The 21,360-nt window shown below is 36.5% G+C and overlaps 1 long non-coding RNA gene across 1 annotated transcript in view; it reads left to right on the forward strand.

The window, feature by feature from the left end:
- LOC309662146 overlaps positions 1 to 21,360 on the forward strand; it is a 1,064,955-nt gene that overhangs the window by 1,030,128 nt on the left and 13,467 nt on the right. The window lies entirely within an intron of this gene.

Here is a 21,360-nt window from a genome sequence, read left to right on the forward strand (position 1 = left end):
TGCTTTTGGCTGCAAGGTCTATTTTGTCTGATTATTTTAGATACATGATCTCTCTTTGGATATTTGCCTGTTATATATTTTTCCATTCGTTGTTTTCCCAATTTTCCATGTCTTTAACGTTTAAAGGTGTTTCCTGTATAGAGAATACAAGTTGAAGTTATCTTAAAAATTCTAATTTGGACTTGGATCAGTCATACTACATGTGCAGTAGGAACCAGGGCTGTAGGTGGTGTCCTGGTGAGAGGGGGGACTATCCAAGTGGAGTGGGGAACCCCTGGTGGTAGAAACCAGCTGATTTCCAAGAGATGAGGAATGTGGTCTCCAAGTTTTGCTTCTCTGAGCTAATAATGAGGTGTCACTGGACAGAGTGGAAGTGGACGCAAGCAGGATGTATGGATAAAGATACTGCATTTATTAAAGAGGGGTGGTTTAGATGAAAATAAGAGGATTGTGTAGACACAAATACTCATGGACTGCTGAAGAACTTTCTGATTTTTCTACAAGAAAAGCGTTCAGTTTCACTATGGATAGTGCCTTACTGCCGGTATACCTTGGCTGGTTTGGGCTGAGACCTTTCAGTCTGGCTTCACTTTCCTTCTTCTGCTATGGGTTCAGTACAGCTTCAAAATACAAGCCAAGTTTGAGATGCCACTCTCCCAAACTCCTGTCTATCTGGATGGGCAGTTGAAAAGGCAGGCCTTTTATGACCTTCCTCTTCTCTTGAACCCTGCCTGTTGAGTTCAAAGCATATTTAACTATTTCAATAGATGTTTTGTGTACTTTTGTTTCATTTCATTTTTCTCTGATTCCTCTATAAATTAGAGAGATATTTATTTCCAGGGAGAGATTACAGAGTCCAAATTCACTGAGACTGCCTAGCAGAAACAAACCTCCCTCAAGAAGATTATTACCTCAGCAGTTGTATGTAAGAGTAAAGAAGAAACGCTTTCTTTTGCCTGGAGATGCAAGGCTGTTGAACACTTGAATCAAAACAGCCCTGGACATTCTTGATTATGATACAATTAGTTAGGTTACTTTCAGTTGGGCTAAATCAGATATTCATTTCTAGGGCAACAAAAATTGGAAAGATTTATTCCATGTCTTTAAATCTTACATGACAGCTCATGTCAGATCTTTGTCATAGAGATTAAAAATGAATAGTTATTAAAAACTATTATGGACTAAATTGTGTTCCTCCAGAATTCATATTATAGTACTAATTTGCAATGTGACTATATTTGGAGATAGGTCCTTTCAAAGAGGTAATTCAGGTTAAATGAGGTCGTAATGGTGGGACCCTAATCAAATATGACTGGTTTCCTTCTAAGAAGAGGAAGAGACATCAAGACGCACAAGACCAGAAGACAGACTATATGAGGGCACAGGGAGAAGGCAGCTGTCTGCAAGCCAAGGAGAGAGACCTCAGGAGAAGCCAAAGCTCCTGTCACTTTGATCTCATACTTCTAGCCTCCAGAACTGTGAAAAAAACAAGTTACTGTGGTTTAAGCCACCAGGAAGCAGCCCTTGCAAACTAATACACTGAGACCATTAATTTATTCAAGTGACTGGTTAAAGAGAAATACACTGCTATTGTCATGTTTGGGTGTCCCTGATGTGCCTTTTAGAAAAAGCGGGGCTGACAGTCCCATACTGTGCAGTGACTTGCACGCATGTGTATCATTTTGATATTGCCATTTGTCTATAAATGAATAAGAAGCTTACCTGAATTTGTGCCACATTGCCTTCAATGCTGAATTGGGTCCTTGTGGAGATTCTCAATGACTTTTCTTACACTGATGAGATTAAATTCCAAGAAGATATTAAAGACTAAAGCTATGCATATAGCCAGCCAACAGTGCACATGCATAGAAAGTTCATGCCTTCTCAATAAATCCTATTCAGTGGCCAATGAGGCAAGGAAAAGAAGAAAGAAAATGTTATTGGTCTAACATTATCTTCCAGTGGACACAGACTTTCCTGACCAAAAAAAAATTTTAAAAAAGAAACTTTATGTTGGAAACACAAAGCATTTCAACCTAAAGTGTTTTTGTATATTCACCATCTTCTCTAGGGATGCCTAGTGTAACTTCCAGTTTATCTTGCTCTATTCCAGTGTTATTGTGAGACTACGTGGCCACCATTCTATTATACTCCAATATCACTCACGTCCTTAGATTTGCTAGGTTTGGATTTTTTTCTCTTTGATCCCCAACAATATTGTTGTCTTATGGTTTTTGGATAGTTTCACCTCACCCTAAAGAGCAAATGGTACATCTGACACAACTACCAGCCCCTATGTAAGCAGCATGGGTAAGGCCCAGGTCAAAGATAACAAAGGAAGTAATGCTGTTGACATAATATCATTGAACTAAAAAGAATTCACTGGACTTTAGTCAAAGCTGATTTCTATTGGACCTTTAATCCATGGAGCCTATTTTATTGGCAGTTACTGAAACTTACCAAAACGTCAGGTATTTTTGATTTTAATTATGTAGACTACATTTAGCATGAAATACATTCAACCATATCTGCATTTTCTGAAGAAATAAATTTTAATTTTTATTGGTTACTTGAAGGATTCTATACATTTGTTTTAATATTTGTTGTAATGTATAGAAATACAATTAATTAAATATTAAACAGGAAATATTTTCTAACAAGGTGCAGTTAACAATTCTAAAACTAATTAAATTAGACATTTAAAAAATTTACATAACAGTTCTTTTGCCTCTTCAGACCTACTCTCCATCCTTCTCCTCACACTCTCCATATTGGAAGGATGATCTTTGTGGAGTCCACCTACAAGTTCTTGACCACTGCTTCCTGGCTCATGGACAGCCATCTTCTTACTGTGTTCTCACATGACATAAGGAGCAAGGGAATTCTCTGCAGCCTCTTTCAAAAGGGCACTAATCTCATTCATGAGGGCTCTGCCTTCATGAGCTAATCACCTCCCAAATGCCCCACTTCCAAATACAAACAGGCTGAGGATTAGGTTTCATTCAACATTTGAATTCTGAGTAGACACAAACATTCATTCTATGGTATTACCTCACCAGTTCCTTGTGAAGATAAAGTGAAAGGAAACATTTAAAGAATTTAGCACAGAGACTGGTAAATACCAGATTTTTAATAAATGTTAGAATGGAATTAGGTATATGAGATATATGAGAGGGGCAAATAAAAATTCATCCTGAGAAGTCTAGCTTAACAAAAGGACCAATAATTAATTATAAACAGAACTGGAGGTGGACTCCCTCACAAGTTTAAATGTGGTGTTTTCAAATTTTTTGCCCCACTTATTACCTTTGACCTCTGCTCTCTATATTTTGTTACAAAACCTATCTAAGACTTGAAGATAAGACTAAAATAAGCATGTATTGTTAGTCACTGGAAAAAACAATGTGTGAGATAGAAAATTCTCCCTAATACAAGAACACAGCAATTAATTGACATCCTACGAAATATATTTTAATATTGATATTCAAGAAAACATTTTTACATAAGGAGACAAATATGCTGTTGACATTTTCAAGGAATGTTTATTAGTGTATACCTGTGGATTCTGATATGCATAATTAATATAATTTAACAATCATTCTTATATTTTACTGTTGGTAATAAACACTAAAATACCTCAAAATTTAGTCATAAAATCAAGGCTAACAGAGGAATGTCATTCCACCTACACTAGTCTCCCTGACAAATAATTGCTTTGTGTTGACCAAGCAACATTTTTCTAACAGTGTTCTTGTTGTAGTATCTGTCAAAGGTCCATCATACTTCTCTATAATAAACTCTATTTTCTAGAAGCTTATGCATTGGTCAGACAAATAAACAGTGGCATGACATTTTTCTTGCAGAATGTGGTCTTGTTCTGAAAGCATTTTTCCTTGTATAATTTCTATTTGAAAATCCATTCATTTGTTATAGCAGTGTAAAGAGAACATTAATTTTAGTAGTTTGGGGATTGTTTTCCCTAGTGGGCAATGTGACATTGCCTATGACAGTGGAAAAATAGTGAAATTGACAGCTCAATGGCAGCCTCTCAGGAATAGGCTTATCAGAGAGATGGAAAAATGGGCTTCATGCCACTTTGATATGGCTACTTGGAGATCCCATGTACTAAAAACTAAATGTGTTTTAGAAATAACACCTTGGTACCATAGTAGGGACAGCCACCTTTATAAAGTGTGAAACACTTTCTGTGGAGTGGGCCCCTTCCTTTAATGTATAGGGGTTTCCAGTTGGAATTTGGGGATTTAGAATTATTGAAAATGGTGGTTACAGCTTGGATTTTTCAGTTATCTTAATTCTATAAAAGCTCCCCTTCCAAATGCAATTACCCAAGATGTATTTCTGCAGAATTACATTTTCCAGGAATGAGGGAGATTGTGCTGCCTAACGGAATTATCTCAAACTACCTGTGAAGAATATGTACCAAAGGTGACTGTGAAAGTACAGCTTCCTAGGGCCCAAACTGAGGTCTCTCTCTAAGGGACAGAGACTATTTTTTTAAATGGAGTTGGTATGTTACTTATAATGAGGCAATTTGGGGGAAAACAGTATAATGTTTAAAATATATGGGTTTTGCTAGAAATAAATTGTGAATGAATGCCATTTCTGTAACTTATTACTCAATCTCAGAAAAGCATTTAATCTTCCTTAATCTTAATTTCCTTTGTACAAAGTAGATATCCAGTAAATTTTCCAGTGAATTATAGTTTCAAGAAGCTGGTTTTCATACAATATTCCAACATACTTAGTCTCAAAACTGCAGGGTCAAAAACATCTTTAATTCCTTAAAAAGCTAGATATTCCATAAAATACACTTGAGAACTCTCCTTGGTATTGTAAATGAAGGAGCAGTTGTAGACAAGGCTGAGGTCACAAATCTAATTTTTATAAGCAGACTTGAATTTTTCCACTATACTTAAAGCAAAAAATGTCATGTCTTTATTTTTTTCCTGCAACAAATTAGATCTAGATTGAAGTCATATATACCAAAGTTTCCATGGATTTTTTTAAGGCATTCTCTTCCTTCCATGTTCTTTGTCCAAGCCTAAGGATTAAGTGATCCAGGAAAAACTGGGAGGCTCCCTGATATACTATCCTTGGTGTAAAGAGCTACTGTTGTTGTAGAATATTGCCCAATTCCAGATTACTCAGTGTGGACAATAGAATAATGTTCCTGCTCCAGGATGCCTATGCCCTACTCCTTGGAACCTGTGAATATGTTCTGTTACATTACATTTGGAATTAAAGTTTTGAAACAACTGATCTTATAACAGTTTATCCTGAGTTATGTGGATGGATCCAATGTAATCCTAAGAGTCCTTTAAATGTAGAATAGGGAGGTAGAAAAGTTAGTGTCAGAACCTGAATGAGAGAGAGAGAGAGAATTTGAAGATGCTCACTGCTGCTTTTGAAGATGGAGGAAGGGGCCATGGACTGAGGAATGCAGGCAGCCTCTAGAATCTGAACAAAGCAAGGGAAGAGATTTTCCCCTAGAAGTCTAGAGGAAACACATTTTTGCTGACCCTTGAATTTAGCCCAATTAGACTTTTGTCATACTTCTGACCTCTAGAACAGTAAGATAATAAGTATGTGTTGTTTTAAAACACTAAATTTATACTAACGTGTTACAGCAGCAATAGAAAATTAAAGCATCACTCTAAAAGGAGCCAACCTCACTGGTAACTTTGCCCCCTAAATGGTTTTTGCTTATGTTTTTAAATCACTGGTATTTAGTACACATGTGTTGACATGCACTCAATCTGTGCCCTCTTCACTGCTTCCAGTTTGGGGAAACTTCTTCCTCCAGGTTTCATCCACTTTCTTCTACCTTTCAAAGTACCAGGCATCCCTTACTCTGTTCTGGAAAGTAATCTTAATTACTTTGAGAGGTTTCCAACTTTGAAGACTAGAAATCTCTTGGGATAATCTCTAGGGTAACTGGTCCAGCTTATAAAATGAATTCTTGGAACAGAAGTCATTTACCTCACTTATGCTGGTTCTAGAAGCCCCAGTGTTCTATCGTTCCTTCCTGAAAGGGCCATTAAAGAGCTAAGAAAAAAGCTACAGAAGAAGACAAGACAATAATTCCTTTGCATTATATGACCGTTGTGTGGTTAAAAGGGACTTTCATTTCAAAAAAGTAAGGTGGAACTGAGGTATTATACCCTCTATAACTTTGGTATCTACATTGTGAAATGAACCATTGCACCTACTTCATAGAATTGTTTTGAAGATTAAAAATGCAATAAATAAATGTAAAGTATCTAGAACATATTTTTACTAGTATGATCTATTATTGATATTGTTACTCTTACTTTCCCCATTTTAGCATGAAAAGCTTGAGTCTAACAGAAATTAAGTGACTTGAGATTGTGTTAATTTAGTGAAGATAGAAAATGGATTCTGAAAATGCTACAGAAACCTAAAGTGTATGTGCCTGCAAAGCTCACACTTATCAATTGAATTTAATGGGCATCAAAATGTTTTTTTAATAGAATCTGGCCAATATGGTTCCAGAAATCAGGAAAAGAAATCTATATCATGTTATGTATCCTATCTGATATTATGATTTGTGTTTCTGTAAAGCAAATTAGCTCATACCAGATTGCTCTATGAAGAACTGGTGACATTATAATACTGAAGTTATCTTGGTTTTTGGATGATGTTTCGCAGCAGGTTTATGTTTTATATAATTAAGTAACAACAACTTAACACAAAGTACACAACTGAACACAACAAACTTTAAAGGATTATGAATTCAGTATCTATCTGTCCATCTATCTATATTGTGGCACTATATGTATATATATACAGTATGTACAGAATGTATATATGTAGTATATACTCAGTATATATAGTACATACTATGTATACACAGAGCTGGTACAAAGGACTTTCCTCTTGTCTAGGTGTGTTCTTGTGATAACTGGTGGAAATGTTTATGTTGTGCTTCTCCCTTTGTGAATAGGACAAACAGAAAGGCTTCCATTTCTGACTACCTTAGACTTAGTACAAAACCTGTGATTCCTTCCCCACTTGCATGCAGTTTCTGTTGATGATATCCTTCCAACTTTGTTTCTACAACTAAGCAACCTCAACTTTTCCTTCTTATGCTTTTCCTCACATGCTCTTTACTCAAATAACCCTCACAAGTTTTAAGATCAAGGCTTGTGTTTATTGCCTTCTTTATTTCTGTATTTGAATTGAACATGTATTTTAACTTATGTTTATGTGTGAGTCCATTATTTTTCATGCAGGAATACTGATGAAATCAGGAATTTTGATTCTAGTAGTACAAAGGGAATAAAGATATTACAAAGACATGTATGATGATTATAAAGCCTATTGCCTGATACATCAGCCAGTTTCATCAGATCTGCTGGCATTCTAATTTCTCAATTTTCAATTGAATTAGTCAGCAATGAATAACAGATATGCTTTTATGCTATGAATATCCTGGTCTCAAGGGTTCAAACTTTTTAAGAGATCTCTAGTAAACACCCTTTGTGAAAGGTTATAATTAAAATTGTTTTACATTTCTGAAAATTGTATATAGACTTCTATGCCTAACTGTAAAGGCAGATATGTGAAAGAAATATTGGTCTATATTTCAGGGCCAGGACCATCTTTGATTTGGCCCTAAGCCGCTGCCCCATTTTATTCTTCATATTTCTTCTGGGAACAATGAAAAAAAAAAAAGCTGCTGCCCATATACCTGTTCTATTCAGAATCATTTGAAGGCCTTCACAGAGTAAAGGCATGGTTCTCAAACACCTCTCTGTGAAGCCACAGGGCTTCCAGTCACAGGTGTCACAGGACATCATTTGCAGAAATGAGGGATGCAAATTGACACACTACTCCTTCAACCAGTACATTTATTTTTAGCTACATTTCTTGAGGAATGTCTTATGTTAGATTTCAATTATGAATGAAGAAAAGAAAAGAGCAACTAACCTGGGATTTCAAATTAAACTTGGACATATGCAAAATTAACCACAAATCAGCTCCCAACTTCTATTTTAGGTCTTAATTTAAACTGAAATATTCATATAGTATATAAAATACAGACAACCCCACTATATTTACTATTATAAACTTGTATCCCTTTTCTTTTATCAATGCTTTCATAAAGTTTATTTCTTTTATCTAGAAGTTTCTTCATTTTAACCCAATCAATCAAAGGGATGAGTTACATGCAAATAGTACTGACTCCTTTGAAGCCTTCTAGAAACCAAATAGTTTGGCATATTTTTATCTTCCTTTTTCCCCATAACTTTTCCCATAACACTTTTGGAATTCTTACTTAACTCTTTTCTATATTATGTAATTATGTGTCTGTTAATTTATCTCTTTCATTTTACAGCAACATCTCTGCAAGAAGAGAATTTTGGATTATTTATCATAGATTAAGCTCCACTTCACATTAATGTATTGGCTCCAGTAAAACGGAGCATGTAAGGAGAATGTCAATCATGCAATTGTAGTCAAGGGAGCAAAATTTCTAACTACCTGCTATCTGAACATGTATATTAAAGACATCAAATCATATGTAGGGTTGACTTCAGTCCTTGAGAGGGAGATTGGCATAATTAACAGAAGTCCTCAGTATGGGATGGTCAATGGGTTTTTAGAGGTTATATGAATGGATATATACTACAAATATCTAGGCCAATGCGTAGCTGTAAGAACAGGTCTGACACAATGAAAAAATAGCTCAGGAATGAGGCAGTAGCCCATTTATCAAAACTGAGAAATAAAATCAACATCATATTAGTAGCTAGAGTAATTCAGTACTGATTACAGAGATCCATAAAATTCTCTCTTTGGTTCTGAAAAGTGAGGCAAGGCCAGATCCTGCAAGTAGAGTTCAAATGAGAGGACTGAAAAGTGGTCTGGTCATGAAAACATTCCCCTGTATGTGCCCCTTGGTTTATATCAAAGTAATAATTAGTGAACTTAGAATACATGTGGTCCCACCATCAGAGCCACCAGTGGAGAAAAAGAGTGTTCACCAAAGATTCTAGTGAAAAGACACATACTGCTGAGAATGATATATATTTTGATCATTTCAGATTGTGCTGTCTTGTATGGGAGAGGTTCTGTCCCTCTTTCCTTTCTTTTTTCTTTTCTTTTCTTTTCTTTTCTTTTCTTTCCTTTCCTTTCCTTTCCTTTCCTTTCCTTTCCTTTTCTTTTCTTTTCTTTACTTTTCTTTTCTTCTCTTTCTTCCCTGGAAACTTGTCCCTTAACAACCCAAAATATGTAGAATAATTATTAAGTACAAATTATGTGTAATCAATAGCTCTAAATTTGAAATACAGCATTAATGATGAGAGCAGTCTAAAAGTTTAAAAATAATTGAGTTTCATTAATTGCACATCTTTTTGTGCATGTTATAGATATCTGAGTGGGTATTTGTAGAAATTTTCAACAGTTTTTACTTCTTTCAGGAGGTAATATAAGGTGACAAGGCAAGCTTCTCAACAATAAGGTCATTCACATTGAAGATATCATAAAAAAAAAAAAAGAAAAACTCAGTTTTGTTTAACTGGACAAAGTGAAAGAATGATAGCAGAAAGCTAAACAGTTAGCTGATGATGAGCTGAAGAAGGGTGATTGAAAGTGCTATAGACAAAAGTGACACTCAGAGAGCATGTAGAAGCCCAGCTTCAAAGTATTAACTTTCTGAAAGGACTGAACCCGACATGCCATCACAATATAAAGCCTTCAGAAATGAGGAAATTGTTTATCAACAATGTCGTGTTGCAGTCCATAAGGTGAAGAGGTGAGGAATTGAAGCTGCCAACAGTGACAAGAGATAACATATCTAACCTTTAATCTCAGTTCTCTACATGGATAGTTGCACTGCCAGTAAATTGATTTACTCAGTGTCTTTTATAGAAAATTTAGCTTTTTAAAAATTCACGACGACATGGAGCCACTTTCAGTTGAAACAAGTTGATGTTTTAGGAGTAATTATTATCACCTATTTTGGCCGTTAGACTTGAACATTACAGCCATCAGGAATACCTGAAGGATCCAAAGTTAACAAAATCAAGAAAATATTTTGTTGTGAACATAATGTAGAAATGTAAGACTAAAAACTTAACTTCATTAACAATTTATGATAAACTTGAGATTGAGAGTATTGGAAATTAACCTTTTTAAAGCCACTAGCAACAAGATCCTTAATATAGCTGTAACTATATTTCTTTCTCAGAAAGAAAGACCTGATAAAGTATTTCTTATCTACCACTTAACTTTCTCTTAGATTTAATCAGATAAAAATAATAATGTTAAAATTTCTGAATATTTTACATGCATTAACTATTTAAACATTTAAGCTTAGTAAAAACCATAGGAGGTAAGTATGGTTATTTTCCCATTTTACTTGCAAGTATACAGAGATTAAATAACTTTCTAAGGCTAAGTGCATATGTTGAATTGCAGAAACTACCTATAAACCCAGGAATTCTGAGTCCATTATTTACAAATACATCCAGTACATTACTCTAGACTCTATCTTGTATCAGATGCAAAACTTCTTGGAAAACAACAAGTAACTACATAAACAAAATGGTTTATTTTTCGAACCCTTATTTTCCACCATTAATAAGCATGTAGTAATAGCTGGGCCAGATGCATCCGTTTATGTGATGCTTTATGATATGATATGAAAAAGAAATCAGCTTGAAATAAACAACAAAAAGGTAATTTAAAAATGTGCATTAGTAGTTGATTATTAAAAACATTTAGGGATGCCTCATTTTAACCATAAGAAAGGAAGAATATAGACACATTTCAGGGAACGGAAAATGAATGTAAAAAGCTGTAAGAAGCCCAGTTATTTCTCTATGATGATCTAATTTATCCTCCTCTCTTCAGACATGTTTTCTTGAACTCCAGACCATGCAATATTCAGAAGATGACCTATCCAGAGCCCCAAATTTACATTAATGTCACATAGTCTCTTAAGCTAGGATAGCCTATGCTCAATTCTCAAGCTTGATAACAAGAATTCTGTTGTCCCCGACTGAGTCTACCCTTATCCAACAAACTGCAGCCAAAGAATTGAGTCACACATAATACATAAACAATCTGGGGTTTATTTCTTGAAAATGGAAAATAGCCCATTTTTTGCCTATACCAAGAAGGGAGTATTTCTGAGATAATGATGGACATGAGTAACTATCTTCAGTAGGAGACTGAAAGGCATCAGTACTACTTTTTCCAGATGCTGAATCTTTTCCATCTTAAGTAGATATTTCCTTATAGAAACAAGTATTGGTTATGATTTGAGACCAGCTCATAAAATTTCTGTGTATGTATTTTACATATGCAGAAATGGTAATATAATTTTAAAAAAGAAGAAAGTTGGCCATGACCGTGTGGTGTTACAGGTTGATGTTCCTAAACTCAATAATTTTGTATGTTTTTTTCTTCCCCTATTTCCTACTCTTAAATGTGCTTTGTTGCCTTTTTATTTTAATAGTCTGTGGTGTTGGTTTGGCGAAAATGGTATTAACTATCATTTAAGAAGCTGAAAATGATTTTCACTCACTTATTCAGAGCTCTTGATGGCATGAAACACCTGTTTCTCAATAGCGGTAGAGGGAAAGGGGAATATAAGGAGTAGGCTTAAAGGAAAGAAGGCAATGTCTAGGGTACTGTAATATTTACATACTTTATTCAATCTATATCGATTTCTCCTATGTTTTATCCTCCCCTTTTCTGTGGTTTGGAAGCACACATAGATTTGATGCGTCTTGGTATCAACCTGTCTGTTAGTCCAAAAATGTGAAAACACTTTGCCTGGATTCCTGGCAATCAAATGTAGAAAATAGAAGGCTTTCAGGAGTGACTTGAATAGGATCTTGGAGTGCAAACTCATAGGTTTAGAAGGACCTTGGTACTAATCTTTCTCTCTTTCAGTTCACAACCTCATTCCCCACATCCTTGTCCTTCCCATTCTCACACAATTCAACACAAGAAATAGGTTGTGTACTGAAGATTGGTGTGCTTTGGAGAAGAGGGCACACTGAGAATGAGCAAAAGTATAAGTCCAGCTGTAAATAAGTATTAGTCCAGTGTAAATAAGGTGGTGGATTTGCAGAAAGAAATGAATTTCCTTGGAAGATATATATCCTCTTAAATTCTCCATTATGAAGAAACACAGAATTGCACGTTCTCCCTAAGCAATGTCTACCTTGTGGGTAAGATGCAGGTTTGGGTTCAGTTAACTACTTTTGTGTCAGAATGAACCAAGTTATCTGTGAAATAAAATGAAAACAGAACTGTGGATGTGAAGCGATGCTCACCTGATACTCTAATAACCACTTAAATCAGAGAAAAAGCTAGTTCCCTAAGGAGAGAAACATGCTCTGACTCATTGAATATAATCCTGAAAAAAGTAATATGCACTTTATTGCAAAGGGCTCTTATAATCTTGAGAGACTGCTGCTTACTCTAATTTTCATCTTCCATTCCTCACTTTAGGAATTTAATTGAAAACATCAAGATAAAAAAGTCAGTTAAACACAATTGAATGGCAAATAAATTATGAAAATTCAATCAATCATAGGCAAGATACAAAGTCATATGCAAGAATTATAGTTATATAACAGATATTATTTACCATGGTGAGAAAACATCTTAATTAAACATGCTGTGGCAGAAAGTTAGAAGTTATTTTTTTTTGTAATAAAAGTGTGTGTATGTATATGTGTACAAGCATAATATGTAACAATTACATAGTTTTTCAATTTGATAGGAAGATGGGAACAAAATTTACACAGTTTTCATCTAAATCATAATTGCTAAAGTTCTCCATCTTCTTAATTTAGTTGTTTAGGTCAATGAATATGCATTGATTCCCTTGGAAGGAATGGCATCAAGTAATAACTGTCTGGTTCCAGTGATATATAAATATAGATATAGATATGTATGTGATACAATGAAGAATTTATTAGTATCTCTAACTTCCAAGCCCTTAAAAATAATTAATTATGCATATAAGTGTGTGTGGGGTGGCACATGGATAGACAAGAGGAAGTATTAAGAACAACAGATAAATAGCTAAAATAGATAGTATGACAAAAAAAAAAATCCAAAGAAAATCATCAATTAAATAAAGTTTTAGACTGGGAACTAGACATAACAACTTTTGATTCCACCTTCACTACTTCAAATCGTCTTTTTCAGCTCATTTTATTATCTTCATACAATTATCAATACAATTTATTTCAGCTTTTAAACCTTCTGAATGTGACATGTAGTGGTAATTCAATGGAAGAGAGATTACACTTCGTGGTAGGAAATTTAGAAAAGATATCATAATGATATAGTATTTAAAAATTACTTTGAAGTAACTTTATTTGAGTATAATTTTAAAACAACTTAAAAATAAAACTTGAAAGTGTTAAGTCTAATTTTGTGCCAGTGTAATTTTAATGAATACTAGAAATAAAACACAAAATCTTCAAAGAAAACAGAAATCAACACTGAGTATATACTAATATCGGAAGGCATGCTGTATGATTTAATGAAGTTTATTGTAAACCTTAAAACAATCACCAAAATATTAAAACATAGAGGTTTATCTAAAAACCAAAAATACAGAAAGAAATCATAAAAATTCATACATAGAAGGCAGAAAAAGTTAAGGTAAAGAGAACAGTTGGGACTAAAAGAAAACAAATAGCAATATATTATGTTTTAAATCCAACTGTATTGTTAATTATGTTAAATGTAAACATGAACAGTCTAATTAAAATTAGAGATTGTAATATTGTATTAGAAATACTCGAATATATGCTGTCTGCAAAACCACATTTTAATTATAAAGATATTGAAAGGCTTATAGTTAAAGATGTAAAAAGATATACCATCAAAACAGTCCTTAAAAGTGGGCTGGAATGCTTAAATTAATAATAAGTAGACCTCAAAATATGGAATATAACAACTGATAATTAGGGATACTTCTTAATGATAGAGGGGTCAATTATTCAAGAAACTACAAAAATCCTAAATAAAACACATCATATAACAACTTTGAACAATGTAAATAAGATACTGATAAAACTGAACGAAAAAAATATAGAAATCCATAATGATTATTGTAGATTTCAACACTCCTTCCTCAATAATTGATAGAACCAGCAGTCAGTAAGATACAGAAGAGTTAAATAATACAATTAATCTACCACATCTAATTTATATCAGAAAACTGTTTAAGACATAATTTTTTTTAAATGACATGAAACATTTACCAAGGTGGACCATAGTCTGGGCCATAAATCAAGCCTCATATTTTAAAATATTGAAATTTTCATATTATATTTCAAATCACAATGGAATTACAGTAGAATTTAATAACTGAAAAGAAAAAGTCTGGAAAATGTCCAAATAGTCGGACATTTGGACATGAAACAACACTTTTTTAAACTAAGAATCAAAGAAGAAATCACAAGGAAAATCAGAGATTATTTTGGACTGAATGAAAATAAAAACCCAATATATAAAATTTTGTGTGATGCAGCTAAAGCAGTGTTTAAAAATTTGTTGTAGTCCAATAATTACCTACCAGGCAATTGGAATGCAAATAAATAGGCACACTACAAATCCCCTAGATGCTGTGGCCTCAAGGTAAACTAGATTGGGAATGTGCACACCAACGTGGGGTTTGGACTTCTTGAGCTTATTCCCATTATCTACTCCTCCTTACACTCCCCAACACCATGCTCTCTTCCTCATCAGTAGTCATCTGGGTACTTCTGATGCTAAATACTGTTGAGTTCTCTCTCTCTCTCTCTCTTTTTTTCCCCACACCTACACTTTTCTTTGGCTTCCACACACTTGGATCTCTGCTCACTGCGTCAGAACAAATAGCAGAGTCCCTAGTCCATGGATAGGCATTCTCCCCTTTATTTCACTTTGGGGACATCTTTTAAAACCTAGCGGTAAACTGGAAACAAATGACCTAATAAATAAAATTGTTGAAATCAGCAGTCACTTCATCATAAATTTTACTTTGCTGGGTTTCTCAGAATAAATATTATACTAGGGAAAGATTTTCTGTTGTAAATGTCTCTCTTTGTAACTTAGAACTAAATGTTCTAAGATTTCTTTATCATTAATGGTAAATTTCCCTGGATAAGGGCTTCCCTGGTGGCGCAGTGGTTGAGAGTCTGCCTGCCAATGCAGGTAACACGGGTTCGCGCCCTGGTCTGGGAGGATCCCACATGCCGCAGAGCAACTGGGCTCGTGAGCCACAATTACTGAGCCTGCGCGTCTGGAGCCTGTGCTCCGCAACAAGAGAGGCCGCGATAGTGAGAGGCCCGCGCACCGCGATGAAGAATGGCCCCCACTTGCCGCAACTGGAGAAAGCCCTCGCACAGAAACGAAGACCCAACACAGCCATAAATAAATAAATAAATAAATAAATAAAATATTTAAAAAAAAAAAAAAAAAAAAAAATTTCCCTGGATAAGACCCAGGGCTAATTACTTTATGTATGAATTCTTTCCTAAATTGAGGTATAATGAAAATAACATTATATTAGTTTTAAGTATATAATGTAAGGATTCAATATTTGTATGTATTGCAAAATGATCACAACAATAAGTCCAGTTAACATCCATCACTATACATAATTACAAAAGTTTTGTTTTTCTCCAGATGAGAACTCTCAAGATCCACTCTCCTAACTACTTTCAAATATGCAACATTGTTGAGTTCTGTGCTGATGGAGTCCCTTTACTTTACCAGTATCTCAGATTTGAGAAAATATGTGCTGGGGGAAGTTAAAAATTTTGATCAAGACTAAACTATTTGATAAAGGGTGATTTACTGAATATGTGCAGATTTTCACAATATTAATTAGAAAGAATTATTCTCACACAGAGAAGGAGACCTAGGGAGAAAAATAAAAGAGCAAAATTAGAGGTAATAGTCACTAATCCTGTGCTCAGTGCTGGATTAGGGATCTACCTTTGTGTCTTTCTTAATCCTCACAACAATCCCATGAAGTAGAGGTCACTCATGAGTAGGTGATGGAAAGTTTATATTTTGAGGGGTCCATCCGGGAATTTAGGTGATGAGCAGAAAAATATGAATGGTGGTCCATGGCACAGTGGGGTAGATCACAGTAAGCAAAAAGTTCTGGGGGGCTTCCCTGGTGACGCAGTGGTTGAGAATCTGCCTGCCAATGCAGGGGACACGGGTTCGGGCCCCAGTCTGGGAAGATCCCACATGCCGCGGAGCAACTAGGCCCGTGAGCCACAATTACTGAGCCTGCGCGTCTGGAGCCTGTGCTCCGCAACAAGAGAGGCCGCGATAATGAGAGGCCCGCGCACCGTAATGAAGAGTGGCCTCCGCTTGCCACAACTGGAGAAAGCCCTCGCACAGAAATGAAGACCCAACACAGCCATAAATAAATAAATAAATAAACCCAAAAGTTTAAAAAAAAAAAAAAGCAAGGGAATACTCTTGTTAAAAAAAAAAAAAAAAAGTTCTGAATGGACCTAATAGAAACTCACATCTTTTCCCACTGAATCTCAGAGAAAGTATACTCTTAACTGGAAATGGAAACACATCTGTAGTTAAATCATATAGGCACTTGAATGCAGTCTAAATGCTTCTTGATTTCAGGTAAACCTGGAACTTATTATTAGTTTGTTGTTCTACAGCAGGAGACATGCAGGAAGACGGGTATACAAGTATTTTAACACAAATTCTTAAACGAGAAAAAAAAACTCATAGGAAAACAACAGGGTACTAAATACAATAACAGTTTTGTGTTTCAGGGCCGGTGCTAGCAAAAACTGTGACATCACAAAGTTAATTTCACCCTTTCTACACCTTGTCTCTGTGAATATTTTACAGAATAATATTTGTTTTTATGGGCCGTCTTCCTTAGTTGTCCTATTTAAAATAGTCTTTCAAAATACTTCTTGCAGTAAAGTAACTGAATTAATAATTCATATTGGGTTTATATTACTTGCAAATACTATGTCTCTCAATTTAAGATTTATATTAAATTGGGGCATGAGAGATTTTGTCTCCAGTAAGGAAAAATACAATTACAACAAATAAGTTTGCTTGGTTTGATTGTAATGGCTCTAAATTCTGCCTTTTGGTTTCAGTTATGTCATTCTCATGATGCCTAGCCATAATTAATATATTTCCAGTTCAAATACTCTATTTAACCCATTATTCTCCATTCCTTTTTAATTTCTCTTCATTCTTCTATCTTCCTTGAAATTCTTTTAGGTTTGAAACCTAAGATGTTAAAGATTTTTTTAAGTTGCTGGTCTCTTAATTTCAAATACATTTTCAATATCCTGCATTTGTACTCTCCTCTTCTCACACCAGTTTTGATATGCTTGTGTGTGGATAATTTCCTACCTTTACTGTATGTTTGTCTTTAGTGGTGAGCTTTCCCATTTGTAATTTTCTTGTTTCTAGTTTTGGACTTTTCTTTTCCACCTAGAAATGTTTCTTTAGCATTTGTTGTAAAGCTGGTTTGGTGGTGCTGAATTCTCTTATATTTTGCTTGTCTGTGAAGCTTGTGATTTCTGTCAAGTCTGAACAAGAGCCTTGTTGGCTAGAGTATTCTTGGTTGTAGGTTTTCCCCTTTCATCACTTTAAATATATCATGCCATTCCCTTCTGGCAGGCAGAGTTTCTGCTGAAAAATCAGCTGATAACCTTATGGGGATTCCCTTGTATGTTATTTATTGCTTTTCCCTTGTTGCTTTTAATACTTTCTCTTTGTTTTTAATTTTTGTCAATTTGATTAATATGTGCCTTGATGTGTTCCTCCTTGGGTTTATCCTGTATGGGACTCTCTGTGCTTCCTGGACTTCAATGAGTGTTTCTTTTCCCAAGTTAGGGAAGTTTTTGGCTATTATCTCTTCAAATATTTTCTCAGGCCCTTTCTCTTTCTCTTCTCCTTCTGGAACCCCTAAAATGCAAATGTTGGTGCATTTAATGTTGTCCCAGAGATCACTTAGACTGTCCTCATTTCTTTTCATTCTTTTTTCTTTATTCTGTTCCACAGCAGTGATTTTCACCAATCTGCCTTCCAGCTCACTTATTCGTTCTTCTGCCTCATTTATTCTGCTATTGATTCCTTCTAGTGTATTTTTCATTTCAATTATTGTATTGTTCATCTCTGTTTGTTTGTTCTTTAAATCTTCTGACTTTTTGTTAAATATTTCTTATATCTTCTCAATCTGTGCCTCCATTCTTTTTCTGAGATTTTGAATCATCTTTACTATCATTACTCTGAATTCTTTTTCAGGCAGATTGCCTATCTCCAGTTCACTTAGTTGTTCTTCTGGAGTTTTATCTTGTTCCTTTGTCTAGAACATATTTCTCTGCCATCTCATTTTGTCTAACTTTCTGTGTTTGTGATCTCTGTTTCTCAGGCTGCAGGTTTGTAGTTTCTCTTGATTCTGGTGTCTGTCCCTTGGTGGATGAGGTTGGTCCGGGGGCTTGGACAGGCTTCCTGGTGGGAGAGACTGGTGGCTGCCCACTGGTGGGTGGAGCTGCATCTTATCTCTCTTTTGGGCTGGGCTGTGTCAAGGGGTGTGTTTAGAGGTGGCTGTGCCCTCAGGACAACTTTAGGCAGTCTGTCTGCTGATGCATGGTGCTGTGTTTCCACCCTGTTGGTTGTTTGGCCTGAGGCATGCGAGCACTGAAGCCTGCAGGCTGTTGGGTGGGGCCAGGTCTTGGTGCCAAAATGGCGACCTCTTGGAAAGCTTACACCCATGAATATTCCCTGGAGCCTCTGCCACAAGTGTCCTTGTCCCCACAGTGAGCCACAGCCAACCTCTGCCTCCCCAGGCGACCCTCCAAGTCCCACAGGTAGGTCTGGCTTAGGCTACTATGGAGTCACTGCTTTGTCATGGGTCCCAGTGCATGTGAAAACTTGTGTGTACCCTCTAAGAATAGAGTCTCTGTTTCCCTCAGTCCTGTGCAGCTCCTGCACTCAAGCCCTGCTGGCTTTCAAAGCCAAATGCTGTGGGAGCTCCTCCTCCTGATGCCAGACTCCTAGGCTGGGGAGCCTGACGTGGGGTTCAGAACTCTCACTCTTGTGGGAGAACCTCTGTGATATAATTATTTTCCAGTTTGTGGGTTGCCCACTCAGTGGGTATGGGATTTGATTATATCATGAAAGTGCCCTTCCTACCATCTTGTTGTGGCTTCTTTGTCTTTGGATGTAGAATATCTTTTTGGTAGGTTCTAGTCTTTTTTCTCAATGGTCGTTCAGCAGTTAGTTGTGATTTTGGTGTTTTCATGAGAGAAGGTGAGCTCAAGTCCTTCTACTCTGCCATCTTGTCTCCATTGTAATGCCCAAAATCTAGAACCCTTTTATTTTTTCCTTTGTGCTTCGTCTATTTTCACTTGCTCATAGGGTGCAATGTTCAGGGGCCTTGTACCTGGTGCTTCAGACCAGAATTCCTCATGCAAAATAGCTGTGCCCAACACCTCAGTTCAACAGTCTGTGTGCAGAAGCACTGCACAGGACACTGCAATTCAAGATGGCACCCATATATCTAAGAGGTTAAAATGCAACAAAATATTTTTTTAATTTATTCACCCATCTATTGAATAAGTTACTTAACTCAGTGTATTAAAATAAAATGCAAAGATGGCTTGGCCTTAAAATAATAAACATATAATAATAAAAATATAGCCATATTTTTGCTGTTTTTCTTACTCTTTGGACTTAGTAAGTAAGGTATATAAAATATGAAAAACCCAGTTTAACTAAAATTGCAAACTAAGCATATTGTTTTGTATCTGTTTTTTTTAATCTGTTTTCACTCTAATCTCATAGTGTATATGAAGACCAATAGTTTTCACACATGCAAAACAGCTTCTTAGTCCGCTGGAAATAACTGACCTACTTATTCTTAAAACTGGCCTGTGGCATTAAAAAATTCCTTAAAGTTTGTTTTGAGAAATAGCTAAATTTTATTAAGAAAGGTCAAAGGTTATCTGAAATCTGAACTTGAACAACTTTTTTACTAATATATTCGCTAAGAACCTTTACCAAATCTCAGAAATTTCCCCAAGTACATTTAAAATGAGGCTCTAGCAGAATGTGGATGAACCTCAATAAAGATGTAAAGCAGTTAAAGTAAAACTTTAGGACTGAGGCACCTTCAAGATGGCGGAGGAGTAAGATGTGCAGATCACCTTCCTCCCCACAAATACATCAAAAATACATCTACATGTGGAACAACTCCTACAAAACACCTACTGGACACTGGCAGAAGACCTCAGACTTCCTGAAAGGCAAGAAACTCCCCACGTACCTGGGTAGGGGAAAAGAAAAAAGGAAAAACATAGACAAAAGAATAGGGACGGGACCTGCCCCTCTGGGAGGGAACTGTGAAGGAGGAAAGGTTTCCACACACTAGGAAACCCCTTCACTGGTGGAGACAGGGGATGGGCGGGGTGGGAAGCTTTGGAGCCATGGCGGAGAGCGCAGCAACAGGGGTGCAGAGGGCAAAGCAGAGAGATTCCAACACAGAAGATCAGTAGTGACCAGCACTCACCAGACTGAGAGGCCTGTCTGATCACCCTTCAGGACAGGTGTGGACTGGGAGCTGAGGCTTGGGTTTCGGAGATAAGATCCCATGGAGAGGACTGGGGCTGGCTGCATGAACACAGCCTGAAGGGGGCTAGTGCACCACAGTTAGCCAGGAGGGAGTCTGGGGAAAAGTCTGGAACTGCCTAAGAGGCAAGAGGCCATTGTTTCAGGGTACACAGGAGAGGGGATTGAGACCAGCACCTAAATGAGCTCCAGAGATGGGCGTGAGCTGCAGCTATCAGCGTGGTTGCCAGAGATGGGCATGAAATGCTAAGGCTGCTGCTGCAGCCACCAAGAATCCTGTGTGCAAGCACAGGTCATGATCCAAACCACCCATCTCAGGAGACTGTGCAGCCCGCCACTGCCAAGGTCCCATGAACCAGGGACAACTTCCCCTGGAGAACACACGAGGTGCCTCAGGCTGTTGCAATGTCATGCCAGCCTCTGCCAATGCAGGCTCACCCCGCATTCTGTACCCCTCCCTCCCCCAAGACTGAGTGAGCCAGAGCCCCCTAAACAGCTGCTACTTTAAACTTGTCCTGTCTAGGTGGGGAACAGAAGCCCTCAGGCTACCTACATGCAGATGTGGGGCAAAATCCAAACCTGAACCCCAGGAGCTGTGCGAACAAAGAAGAGAAAGGGAAATCTCTCCCAGCAGCCTCAAGAGCAGCGGATTAAATCTTCACAATCAACATGATGTACCCTGCATCTCTGAAATTCCTGAGTAGACAACGAATCATCCCA

Source organism: Balaenoptera physalus (assembly GCF_965194825.1).
Source record: "Balaenoptera physalus genome assembly, chromosome: 5".
Taxonomy (NCBI): domain Eukaryota; kingdom Metazoa; phylum Chordata; class Mammalia; order Artiodactyla; family Balaenopteridae; genus Balaenoptera; species Balaenoptera physalus.